The sequence below is a fragment of the Empidonax traillii genome, unplaced genomic scaffold (genome assembly GCF_003031625.1).
Source record: "Empidonax traillii isolate 1590-97213 ecotype Southwest subspecies unplaced genomic scaffold, ASM303162v1 scaffold31:size1920502, whole genome shotgun sequence".
NCBI lineage: Eukaryota > Metazoa > Chordata > Aves > Passeriformes > Tyrannidae > Empidonax > Empidonax traillii.
This window is the reverse complement of record NW_020955224.1, coordinates 141,177-153,763: the sequence shown is the minus strand read 5'-3', so window position 1 is coordinate 153,763 and position 12,587 is coordinate 141,177. Positions and strand designations below refer to the sequence as shown.

General features: G+C 46.9%; 1 protein-coding gene across 1 annotated transcript in view; it reads left to right on the top strand.

Annotated features, from left to right (window-relative positions):
- GALNT14 (polypeptide N-acetylgalactosaminyltransferase 14) overlaps positions 1-12,587 on the top strand; it is a 96,033-nt gene that overhangs the window by 42,020 nt on the left and 41,426 nt on the right. The window lies entirely within an intron of this gene.

Sequence of the window (12,587 nt, the reverse complement as noted above, 5' to 3'; positions counted from 1 at the left end):
GTTCTACCTGAACATTAGACCTGCAGAAACAGTTAAATACCTAGCACGTGGCCAAATCCACTCAAGAGCCAAACTCACCCCTTCAAGGGAAGGCTTGCAGGGCTGTTACCCAGGTGGACCTTGAACAGTTGAGAGCAGAACCAAACCTAGAGGTTTTCCTGGTCTACTGTTGCCTTTCCCTTTGCTAACTCCATACATTTTTTCACTTTTGCCTCTGGACTGTAGCTGAGCTAATCCACAACCCTGCGTAATGCAGACTAAGTCCCAAGGGATTATTATTTTTAAAATTTGCTTACTGAAGCAGTGTATTGTGAGTTGCTGACTTGAGATGAGCTGTGTGGCAGACCAGGGCCAGAAGTGGTGTGGGTACAGGTGCATGCACCTGTGGCCTCCCTGATGCTGCTGGGTGCATCTGCTCGGGGCAGAGGGCTGGTGGGGCAGCAGGGAGTGGGGCAGGTCTGAGTAGAGGAGCCTTGAGTACAGTGCAGGTGGATGGACACCTCTCCGTGAGGATGGATGGAGCGGTACAGTCTAACATGTGAAGGAGGGAGGCAGGTGAGGAGAATGGGGGAGAGGGAGTGCTCAAATGCTGCCACATCTCAACCTGGCACTGTTGAAAGCTAGAAAAGGTGTCCCTGTGTGTCCCTGTGTGCATTCTGCTGGCTTTACTCTGTCCTGCACCCTCTTGTGTGCGCTGGGGTTCCCTGTGTGGGTGCTCCCCCATGAGAAATGTGTGATATTCTGATGGGAGAAGGGTGGCAGTACCTCATGTGGGCTTGGAGTGGCTGGACGTAAGGGGGTACAGGTCTCTTCTTGCTTTTGGTGTTCATTATTAGCTGCTGTCTGGCTGCCAGCAATATTCTCAAGAGTTTTTCTGTCCCTTGGTCTGTTATTACAGTTGTTACACTGTTCTCTGGGCAGAGCCAGGATATTTGTAATTTCATTACAAAATAAAATTTATCCCATTTGGACGAAGTCACGTATGCATGAGGGTTGTCCTTGAATCTCTCAAAAGATGCAAAGCACTTTGAAGCTGAAATAGCTGGGTAAGAGAAGATCTGGGATTCCCCTGTCTTTGGTCTTGGTCTCCTTATTTCTAGTGACAGCAAGAGCACAGCATGATCCTGCAGGCAAGCAGTTGCTCAAATCTATGGTGGAAAATGCATTTGAGACAAAAATATCTCCATTAGGAAACAGTGTGATTGCTTTCATCTCTTGGACACCAGACCCCAAGAGGTTAGCACTGTGCACTGTGTTTTTCCATCACCTCCTTAGGCTAAGATCTCTCGGGATGAAGAGATGAGAACAGTCCATTAAGTAGAGCAGACGCTGGCTTATATCTTGGGGATAAACTAGAACTGCCTGTATTGGCCAAGGTTTTGTTTACTGCTACTGGTGAGATGGCTTTTGTGGCTTCAGTTTGAAACTTTAACAGGCTGGGCAGAGAGAGAATTGCTCGTGCCTCTTGTGTGCAACCTGATGACCCTTTGACTGTGGTACAAATAGCTAGCACGAGCTGGGGATGTGAAGGAAGTATCTTAGTATGTGGTGTAGCTTCAATTAATGCAGTTGGGCAGGTGAAAGTCTGTGAGCTTTGGGCAGCCAGCTCACTCTGCACACACTATTGCCAACCCCTGACCAACTATTTGAGATCCAGCTGTACTGTCTATGTAAGAATGGATTGTCATGTGATGCTAGGATTTATTTTATTTTTTAGGGAATTGTCGTTATTACCTCTTCTTATTATAGTTACCCTTTTTTCAAGCTCTTCAGCCCTCCAGGAATTCACATCTTAAAAACGATGGTTACTAGCAGTCAGTTCCCCTAGCTGGGAACATTTGCAGTATGGAGCTCCCCTTATCAAACCCCACTATCTATAGCTTTGTGCTAGAGTTTACACTTACTGCCACTTACAGGTTGGACCCACGTGTTGCTGGTGAGCTGAGGCTTTTGAAGGAACTGAAGCGTGAAACCCAAAGTACAGTTAGAGGATGGAGTCTGGGAAGGTCCTATCTGGCCAAAGACTTCAGGGTGAGGCATAGTTTGACCAGGGGTGTGCACTGCATCCCCCAAACTGCCATGCACTAGTTATTTTGGCCTCCCAACCCCTGTCAGGGAGCTGTACCAGCACCTCATGGTTGGGTTGTGATGGCCAGTTTGTTGCCCATAGCTCCTGGGCTGACACTGGTTTTTTGAGTGCCCACTGGCTAAACCTGACCAACCTAAAAGTATAGGTAGGGCCAAAATCTGAGTGTTTCACTCAAAGGAGCTCAGTTCTGCACATTGTAGATTCAGTCCATCTGAAGTGCTCACCACACATAGTGGCATTTTGCCACTTCGTTTTCTGGGTGAGTTTGAACTTTAAACTCCAACAAGGTCTAAGGAACAGGTGTGTGATTGAAACACAGAGAGATTGTTTTCAGGTAGCACAGAGAACAAGGAGTATTGAGATTTGCAATTCTTGGCAGCTAAGCAAGGAAAGAAAGACAGCTATTAATCAGAAGCAGGCATTTCATAAGATCATAGGCTAATTCAGGCTAGAAGAGACCACAGGAGGTCTCTAATCCAACCTCCTGCTCAAAGCTGGGTCAGCTATGTAATCAGCCCAGGTTTGTCTCAATGCAGAAACCAATGAGCCCACTGGGACTCCTGCCCCTCAGGCTCACCCCAGCATTTTGTAAAAGCTGTATGTAATGTAAAAACCTTGGTTGCAGCACATGGAATTTGTAGTTCTTTTCCCCCAGCTTCCTGTGGTTGGGTAATAAGCTTTGAAGTTGCTGGAGTTGCTGTCCTTGAAGTGCTTGTGTTAACTGTATCTTGTCCAGTCACTCATAGCAAGTGCATTTCAATGAGAGCAGGGGTAGGTGCACATCGAACCGTGCCTGATAAAGCTTCCTGTCCTCACTGCCTGACGGCTTTCCCAGGATTGATCGTTATGTCAGTAGAAAATCTGTGTATCAAATCTGTGCATTGCTGTGTGGTTGTCCCGAAGGAGGACTGATGAGGTGACTGGAGACCTTCATCTGTGTGATTAACAAGCACAGGAGTCTGTGCTACTGCTTGGGTGATGTTGATATGTTTAGTGGCTTCAGGTCATTCTTTATGGGATAGCAGTGAGGGGAATTCCTTTGTCTCCTCTTTTGGGGTTCATCACTTAAGAGTGATGCACATAATTACTGCACTCGTATATCTTCTCTGGCTTAACATTACAAGGCTTTGCCAATGGTGGGGTTGAGAAAAGCTTGAGAAAACTTGGTCAAAGACAAAAATCCCATGGAATCTCCACTCCATTAGGTTGCCTGCAAGTGGAGGGAAATATTCACTGGATCATTTCGACACTGCAAAAAATCTAGTGCTTCATATTCATCTGCTTGTGCTGGAGTTGGTGTTTGGAATAGATGTGGGAACACCTGCATTAAGGTGCCCCTTTCCAACAGTTGCACCTATTGCTCCTAGAGAGCTTATGCAAGAAGTATGATAGGTTTCAACACTGAGAGAAGTTATATCTTCCCTGAGATGGCTGCCCATGTCTGAGCCGAGAGCTATCCTTGGCCAATGCTCCTGGACCATCATCCCAACATTCAGTTGTCCTGAAGAGCCCCTTCTTCCCTCCTCAGATGTGACAGGGCTTCTGACATTGCCTATGTTGGCCCTGCCCATGCTTTTCCCAGGAGTTAGTGTGATCCCTGGGCATCACAGACATCCGAACCACCCTGTGTGACTTGCACAGACCACCCTGGGGAGAAGAGAGGCTTCCAAGCACTGAGGGCCCAACCCAATCCCAGATTTTGCGTTGATGTCTGACGCAGCCTGTGGTGCTGCCCTGCCCTCCAAGCCCTACCTAATCACTCCCTAGAGCTAGAGGTGGTGGGTTGGGTCAGTCAACACGCCTTCTTGGTACAGACAGAGGGTCGCTGTCATTGCCAGTCCAACTGTATTGCAGCAACAGGACCTCTTCCCAACTTTTTAATTCCAGAGATGCTATGTCTTCCTCACCCTGGCAGTGGAGTGGCTCCACTCAGGATTTTGGACCACATCTCCACTGATCCCAGGTTGCGAGTCACGGCCTGGAGTCATGGGCTCTGACTGAATGTTCGTGGTCACCAAGGGGGCAGGAGCTGAAGTGCCATGAGATAGTGCAGTTTTGTATCTTGAGGGGCTGCCTTGAGAAAAGACAGGCTGAGGGGCTTTCATTAAAAATGGTTCTGGGAAGGGGTGCTGGAGTAGGGGTAGGCTGGTGTTTCTCCAGGGGCAGAGTTGGTTGTGTCTCGATTGTGGATGCTGTAGGGTGATGCCAAACATGGTGGTGCTTATTCTGCAGTGCCATCCCTCCCCTCTCCTTTTCTTATATGAGGAGAATGAGGGCAACCCTTGAGAATGAGCTGAGGAGTGAGCTAGACTGTATGAGGAGCTGCTGGAAGTGTATAGGCGGGTGTTGTAGATGCAAGAGGATGTGTCACTTAAGTGGCTGTGTTACTCGTTTTATTTTCTGAAGGGTAAAGCTAGTTATATCTGAGAGGGCTGTGCTAGGAGTGTGAGTTATGGCTCCTGTCTGCACAGTGAGCAGAAAAGATTTGTGAGTTGTGCTCTTGGCTAGAAGGTATCTGCAGGGCAAAGGGGATTGGCAGCGTGGGTACTGGAGGGAGTCTATAGGTGCCTCAGACTCCGTGTCTCAGAACTTGTGTCTCAGAACCCGGCTGCTGGCAGTGGGGGTGACGGGACTGTTCCAGCAAACATCATGGTATAATATTAAATTTCTCGTTACTGTGTTTTCTTTATCCAAGTTGTCCCTTCTCCCGACTGCACAGTGCCTTACCGGGTAGGAAGAGCATCTGCACAGGACAGTCACCCTCCTAGAAAGAATCTGAGGACCTTACTTGGGAGCAGGCACAGCTTCAATCCCAGCTGTCCCCTCCCTGAAGAAAACCTTTAATTTTGTGGACTTACATTTTCCTTGCCAAAAGTTGCTGTTTCAGAGAGAAGAAAGCTGAGAACAGTTTCTTCCCCCTCTCCAAGTGACAGATTTATTTCTCTTAAGTTATTTTGGCTTTGTTTCCCTAAGAGACAGTTTTGATTTCATTTTGGAAATTCCCCACCCACCCACCCCCTGCATTTTGCCTAGAAAAATACGTGTACAAAATAGTTCTGGATCAATCTGAAATGACCCTTCCCTCATCCTTTTTCAGTTCATTCATCTACCCTGCTTGTATCCCAGCCCTGTTCTTAGCAGCCTCATGGAGAGATGTGCACTCTGTACCTTCCACGAGGACTTACTGCGGGAACCTTCTTCTCTGCAGTCCCTATGGGAATTTGCTTCAGCGGTTGATTACCCCCCATGAGAACAGGTTTGTTTTGGGGATGGAAGAGTTAGGAGAGCCTTTGGGATTTCCCTTTTGTTATGCAGACTGGGGTGCTGGAGCAACAAGGGAAGAGACTGCCTCAGAGCTGGCACTGGCAGCAATGCCTGGGGAGAAGGGATTTGGACTGGTGCTCCAGTGTCAGTGCTGAGAAACTCATGGCTGAGTCACAGTGCCTTGCTTTAAAGTACCCCCTCCACCTGAGGGCATGGAATGGACAAGCAGATTATGTACAGGAACAGGATTTTGCCTCTGTTAATATTCTGTGGCAGGTTGGTTTGTGTTGAGGAGTGACCGCTGGTTAGATGTACTGTTAGCCCAGAGTTGAGCCCCAGCCTATCCATCAATACCACGTGTCTCTCTTCAACCTCCAGTCTCTTGCTCAGTCCCTTGGGAAATAGCAGAGCTAGTACTGCCAGGGCTAATTATTCCTCAAGACAGAAGACATGTGATAAAATATTAACCTTTTTCAAAAACAGAGCCCCAGTTAATTAGCTCCAGTTTTGTGACACATTCACCCGGAGATAAAAGCTCGTTCCCGAGATATCTGTCTGTGGAGCAATGATCTTACCGTGTGTCCCTGTCACGATGTGGGATGCAGAGGAGGGAGAGTTGGGAATTTAATAAAAGACAATGACCTGCCAGTCACTGCACCCTGAGGACGAGCTGCTCCATTTCAAGGTGAACAGTGCCTGGGTATGGGCACCGCTGCTTGTGTTCAAGAGCCTGAAGCTGGAAATTGAGACAGAGTGGGTGGTGGGATCCACTCCACTCCCTACACCTGGCTTATGTCCATGTTGTCAGTGCCACACCTCCAGAGCCTGAATTTGGTGGCTATGTGGGTAGACAGGGCTCAGTAGAGCTGAGTGAATAACCATGTTTCTTCGGTTATTTAAGAAAAAGAAAAGCCAGGAGGTAGCAATTTCAGGATAAATCAGAAGGAAAGCTTTTGGTGAATCTAAAAGTAATCTAAAAGGAACCTGTTTTTCTCATCCTGAAAAGGGAAAAATTTCATTTAGATCTCAAATGTTTTTGACTCTCTAGTCATCTAAAAATGACAAGCTGTATTTAAAAGCAAGTGATTTTGAGTATCAGATGAAAAGTACACATTGGGCTCCTCGGCAACAAACGATGTGCTGGAGTGGAAGTGATGCTGCAGTGTGTGTTGGCGGATGCAGAAACCACTGGTGGGAGGATGAGGTATCACTGTGGCAGTCACAGTGAGAGGGGCTTATTCCCAGTGGAGAGAGGGATGGGTGTCTCTGATAGACCAGGACTGACTGCAGCCCCTGGGGTGGCTGTGCCAACACCGGTCAATCCATGGAGGCATGGGATCTCCTTTTTAAACCCCATGTGAAGGATCCTGGGGTTTTTATAGGGAAGGGAAAACCTTACTTGTCTTGGTACACTTCACAGAGAGTGATACTGCACCCACATGAACCACACAAGGGCCCACTGATGATTTCATGATGGACATCACTTCATCACCAAGTGCTTTGGCACTCCTGGGGCACCATTGATCACTCTCTGCTAAAATCATCTGCTGCCTTAGACTGCTGTAACGTATTGACCGCTTGTCTTATGGTTATTACGTGCCATCGATTACTTTGATAACTTGCTCCAAGTAATTTTGACAGAATGAAGTTGTTTGTTTAACTTCCGTGCTTGTCTCAGTATTTCTATTGACCCAATACGTTTGTATAGGCTGAAATCAAAGTCAAGTATTAGTAAATAATGGAACTAATTCTCCGATGCTCGCTCCTGTTGATAATTAAGGCCATGAGACAGTTTCCTCCATCAAACTTTCATTTATTTTTTTCAGCTATCCAGTGCTTTAAAGTCCCTACTCCATCAACTGCAGCAAAAGGGCAATCACAGTCACTGTTTCGGGGATATTTGCGTGGATTTTTGCTATAAGCACTCCAGCTTCCGACGTGTTTAAAGTGTCTTTGAGCTATCACAGCGCAGAGCTGGGTTTGTGCTTCTCCAGCTAAGACTAAGGAGATATTATGAGGATGGGGACTTCCACTGCTTTAATTTGTCAGGTGGTGCCAAGAAGCTCTAGTCAGAAAGCATCCTCCCTAAGGAATCCTTATATCATGGTTCCAACCCTCTGAAATGTAATTTCAGGCTGTCCTGGCTTCTAAAGAACTTTAATAATGGATTGGTGGATTTCCAGGAAGGTACAAGGTGCCAGATGTTGCTTTTACTTTTACCAGGTGAAAACCTTTGCCATCAGCTCTGGTATTCCAGTAAAACTGGTATCAGAAATTTGGCCACAGATTAAAAGCCTACTGAAAATAAAGAAGGTACTTTCTTTTCATTTTGTTTTCTTCTTTTCACTTTTGCTGGCTCCATTTTTCTTTTTGCATCAGTTTTGAGGAAGGAAGAGTGGAGAGAGTCAAGAAGTAAGACAGACCCTGAATCTGTGTGGAGGGCCCTGGAAGTCTGAATTATTCATGAGCTGCTTTGAAAATCAAGACACACGTTCTGGTTTAACTTGTTTTTAAATGCAGCCATGCTATTCTTTCTTTCCTGTTTAATAGATTCTCTTTTTTCCTCCCTCCCCTTTTCCAAAGACAAAAATCCAGCAAATTTTTAATAAATTATAAATGCAAACGTCTCATCAGTTTTGAGGTTCACAGGCAGCAGCACGCCATGTGCACAGAAGGTTATTTTTGCCTTCTTGCATTTCCCCCTTACTTCAAATTTAGCCGTTTGATTAATTTTTTAGATATCTATCTTGCAGGGAAAAGAAAGAAAGAGAACCGAAAGAGGCAGCGAGTTAGAGGAAATACTAATTGTGTAGTAGCCAAATATAGCACTGTTTCAAGTTCCAGAAGCTGTGTAGAAAAATGTCCTTCTTGGTAAACCCACGGTTGAGTTCAGCCAATTTGCAGGACTCAGTCCTGGTGGGCAGAGCGTGTGGGGTGGTCCCCTGCCAGGGCTTGGAGCTGCTCGCCTTCAGGCTGCGACTGTCACACCCGCGGTAGCACACAGACTTCAGAAGAACGAGGAGGCTGAATGGAAGGGGCTTCATCATGTCCTGCCCTCAGAAGGGCTCTCTTCTTTTGTGCATTTTCTGGTATTTTTGTGGTAGCATGTGCTGGGGAGGGGAGAGGTGGAGACTTGGACAGGTTCCTCTGGGATTCTAATTTACAGCCAGAACTGGTTCACTGCCCTGGCAGATTTTTCCTGATGGTCTTCCTTACAGTTTTATCCAATTGCATCTAGTTAGAGCCTGCTAAATAACTCCTTGTTAGCTCTGAGGCTAAACACCATTGAATTTTTGTTGCAGATGTGCCTTGCCCTTGTAGACCCTCGAGTCATCTGCTCAAACAGAGATTCCTCACTTTGGATCACCCCTGTTTCTCCCAGCCCCAGCAGTCCCTGTTGCATGCCACCCTAGGGATTTTTCAGTCCCTTTTTGGGAATGCAAACCTGAGGCACATGCCAGTCCAGCACAGAGAAATCCTGCTGACCTTTCTCAAGGATAATTTTTCACTTTGGCAAGCCAAACCTGAGCTGGCACTCCCTGCAATCACATGGCGCTGCCAGCTGACATCTGACTCCTCGTCCCTTCTTCTTTCCTTTTGGCACGGCTGTTTTCCGGATTATTTTATTATATTCTGCCTTCCAGCTGTTTTTTTCAGCCTCTGCCTCTCTTTGCTCTAGGTCTTTTGGTGTTTCAGCAGCACCAACCTGCCAACAGTCATGGCCAGCCCAGGGTGGACCTGCAGGGCCAGGATAGACACAAGAAGGTCTGTAGTTGGTTGCAATTCCTTCAGCCACTGCTTTTACTATCATGCTACAAAGGTGTCACGTGTTCTGAGCAGCAACATTCATGCTCAGACTGTGGTGTGTCCTGGTGGAGTGGTCAACATCAAAGCTCCTGGTGTTTTGGAGGGAACCCCAGAGCTTTCTCAGTAGATCTTTGTCCCAGACCCAGCTCCAACCGCAGGATGTGCCAGCAGCTGGTTCACTGCTGGCAGCTGTCCCCTGGCAAAGCCCTGGGTGCTGCAGTGCTGGAGGTGGGCAGCGAGGCAGACTGTGATCAGGCCTCTGTTTGGCAGCCTCATGCTGACTGAGGAGGGGCAAAGCATATCCAGAGAAGGAGGAGGGCATGTCTTGGGAAGACAGAGTAGGATTTTGAAGGGCTGTCAAACCTGAGTGAAAAAGTATTTTGAGGCAGCATGCAGGAAGGATGGCTCGGGGAGAGCCAAGAAGAACCAAAGGTGTTGATTGAGGTGAAAACCATAAAGAAGATCACTGACCTCTCTGTGTGCTCCGGTCATGCAAATACTGAATTGTCATATCCCATTTATACTGTTGTATGAGACTGATGCACTGACTGTAACATGAACAGCTCTCCTTGGATTTTCCATCTGTGGAGGTCATCAGGTAATGATTTTTTGAAAGGTACTCTGCAGTGAGACACAAGTCACTGGGCTTAATGCATGGATAACTGAGAAATGCAGAAATAACTGGGAAAAATGCCAGAAACTGTGTTACCCAGAGGTCAATGAGGCGGTGCATGGAGGTGTCCAGCAGTTAGCTCTGTGAACTTACTAGCTTCCACACGAGTTGGCACATATATTCCTGTATAGTTTTATATCACACCGTGTCCAGGGTCCCTATTTTTAGGTATTTTCATGGAAAAAATAGATGAGTTAGTAGGAAGACATTCTTTACTGTGAGAGTGGTGAGGCACTGCCACAGGTTGCCCAGAGATGTTGTGGATGCCCCATCCCTGTAAGTGTTCAAGTGTTGGATAGGGCTTAGAGCAACCTGGTCTAGTGCAAGGTGTCCCTGCCCATGGCAGGGGGTTGGAACCAGATGATCTTTAAGGTACCTTCCAAGCCAAAACATTCTATGATTTTATGATTTTATGAATTTTGTTTCAGCTCAAAGGGTTTAGGCACAATGGTTTCCCACTGTCTAGGCTTATGCCACCCTGAGAGGTTGTCCTGTATGCCACCCTGACAGGTATGACCAAAGTGCCTGCATCTCCTGCCATCCCTACAGGTGTACATAACCTGGGTATGTTTGCTACTGGCCAAGGCAGGGCAGCTGGAGCTCTAGTCCTTTCCATCCCACTGGCAATTGTTTACTAGTCTATGGTGGGTGGCTTCCTTGCTCCCTAGGGCAGTAATTTTCATTTGCCTTTGAGGGAGTAATTTTTCACACCTGCTGGTTGTCAAGACTTGCTTCAGTTTCCTCTGGGGTCTTGGTGGAAGGAATTGGTGTGACTACACCAAGGATGCATGACTGTAGTAGTTAAGTGAAGGAGTTCAAACCAAAGAAGGCTGAGCTGTTTTTTGTGATAAGAAAGAAAAATTATTAAAGAAAGCTGTCCTTATTTTTCTTTCCTGAACTGCCATCGATTTCCAGTAGTGGATTGGTTCCTGTCCCTTTGGTAAGGTACAGATGTGTTTTCAGCATCTCTGATCTTTCTCCTCCACTTTCCCTGCCACTCTGTCTCTCCAGATGGGTGTGGGGTGACACCAGTGTCCCTGGAAGGCAGTCATTAACTGGCTGGTGTGTAGCCTGAGCGAAGCTATATAGGCTTCTCCCAGGCAGGAATAACTTCGTCCAGGTCAAGGCCAGGCTTGCTCCTGGCTTAGTCCTGACTGGCTGAGTCCCTTCAGAAGACCAGGCTGGCAAAAACCTTCCTTTCAACATAGGCGTGAGCAAAGAGGTTTGGTACTGGTATTAACTCTTCCTTTGTGATTTGTGTAATTTATTTTACTCTTTCTGTGAGCTAAAAGGACTTTTTATGCTTTTCCCCCTTTCTCCGCCAAGTTGTTCTCTGCTTCTCGTGGAGCATCCAGGTCTAACATGCAGCTCATGGTGGCTGCGCTGCTGTGATGTGACTCTTGCACGTGTCTTCACTGAAGAGAGCCATCAAGTTTGGAGAGCTAGTCAGACCTGAGGAATGTCATCTGAAACCCAAAGTAGTTTGTCCATCGGGGGTGGTATGAACTGTTGATGTTTGTGATGGCATGTCCCTGTCCTCTGGATCGCTGTGAGTGCTCAGTATGGAGAAAAACCCAAATACCCTTGGTTTAGATGTGTGGTGATGAGACTGCCCTCCCATGTGTTGCCAGGGAGAAGAGAGGAGCCAGGCCAGGCAGGAGTTGAAAGATGATGTAGCTCTGTCTGATGCAGCTGACTGTCTGAAATAAATATGCAGAGGGTGCTTTGGAAGTGGTGAGCTGTGCTGAAGGGAGAGTTTGGACTTCATGAAAAACATTAAAAATTCAAAGTAGAGTTGTTGGCAGGTGATGGCTGTTGAAGTAGAACAGAAAAATGAGCAGAAGCCTGGCAGGGTAGTGGGATGATGATAATTATTTCTTGATTTCTTGAAGGAAGTTAATGAGGCAATGGAGAGGGTGAATGTAAGAGGTGGGGTTTAAGAGATGGGTCACAGCTCTGTGGGCATGGGATGTCAGATGTCAAGGAGAAAACCCTCTGGATGACCTATGGAGGAGCAGGAGGGATTGCAGAACAGGGTCCATCTCTGTTCACACTGTTAGTCTTTACCGTTGTGCTGCGTAGCCCCGTTTGCAAGGTGGGCCTTGGCTTGGTGGGGAGCACTATGAATTAAGTTTGTCATTTTAAATGTTAAATGGGTTGAAATTCCCTGGGAATGAGCATGTGTGTTGCCCTGTCAGGAGGATCTCTAGGGATGCAGGGGTAGCTGTGTGCATAGGCCACGTACCTGTGATACCAGACCGTTCACCAGGAGCACAAGGGTCAAAGAAACTCAAGAAAAAATCTTGAGTAAGGGACTTCGGGGGCCTGTGAGGAATTCTGGAGTGTCCAGAGTTTGGGACTTTATACAGTTCCTGCTATGAGTGCAGGGCTCTGGCTATCTGCTTCCTGTCCCCACAAACAAGTGCTCCATAATTTATTCCTGAGCTGTTAATGGCATATAGGGAACATTGAGATGAGATGTGCTGCTCTGTCCCCCCTGAAAGAAGTGTAAAAAGTTCAGACTGGGATTTTCCAAGGGTGATCCCCAAGGTGTTTTCAGCCAGCATACCCTTTTAATAACTTTTTAGTTCTGAAATTATTTCAGTTTTTAATGGGGAAAAAACCTTAAAACCAGAAAAATAAAGCTTCCGTAAAATGGAAGTTTGATTTATATGTTTGCAGGAGGAAATAAGAATTGTTTCTCCATTTGGGTGCTCTCTCTGGGGTGTTTAGGGCAGGTCAGCCTGGCTTCTG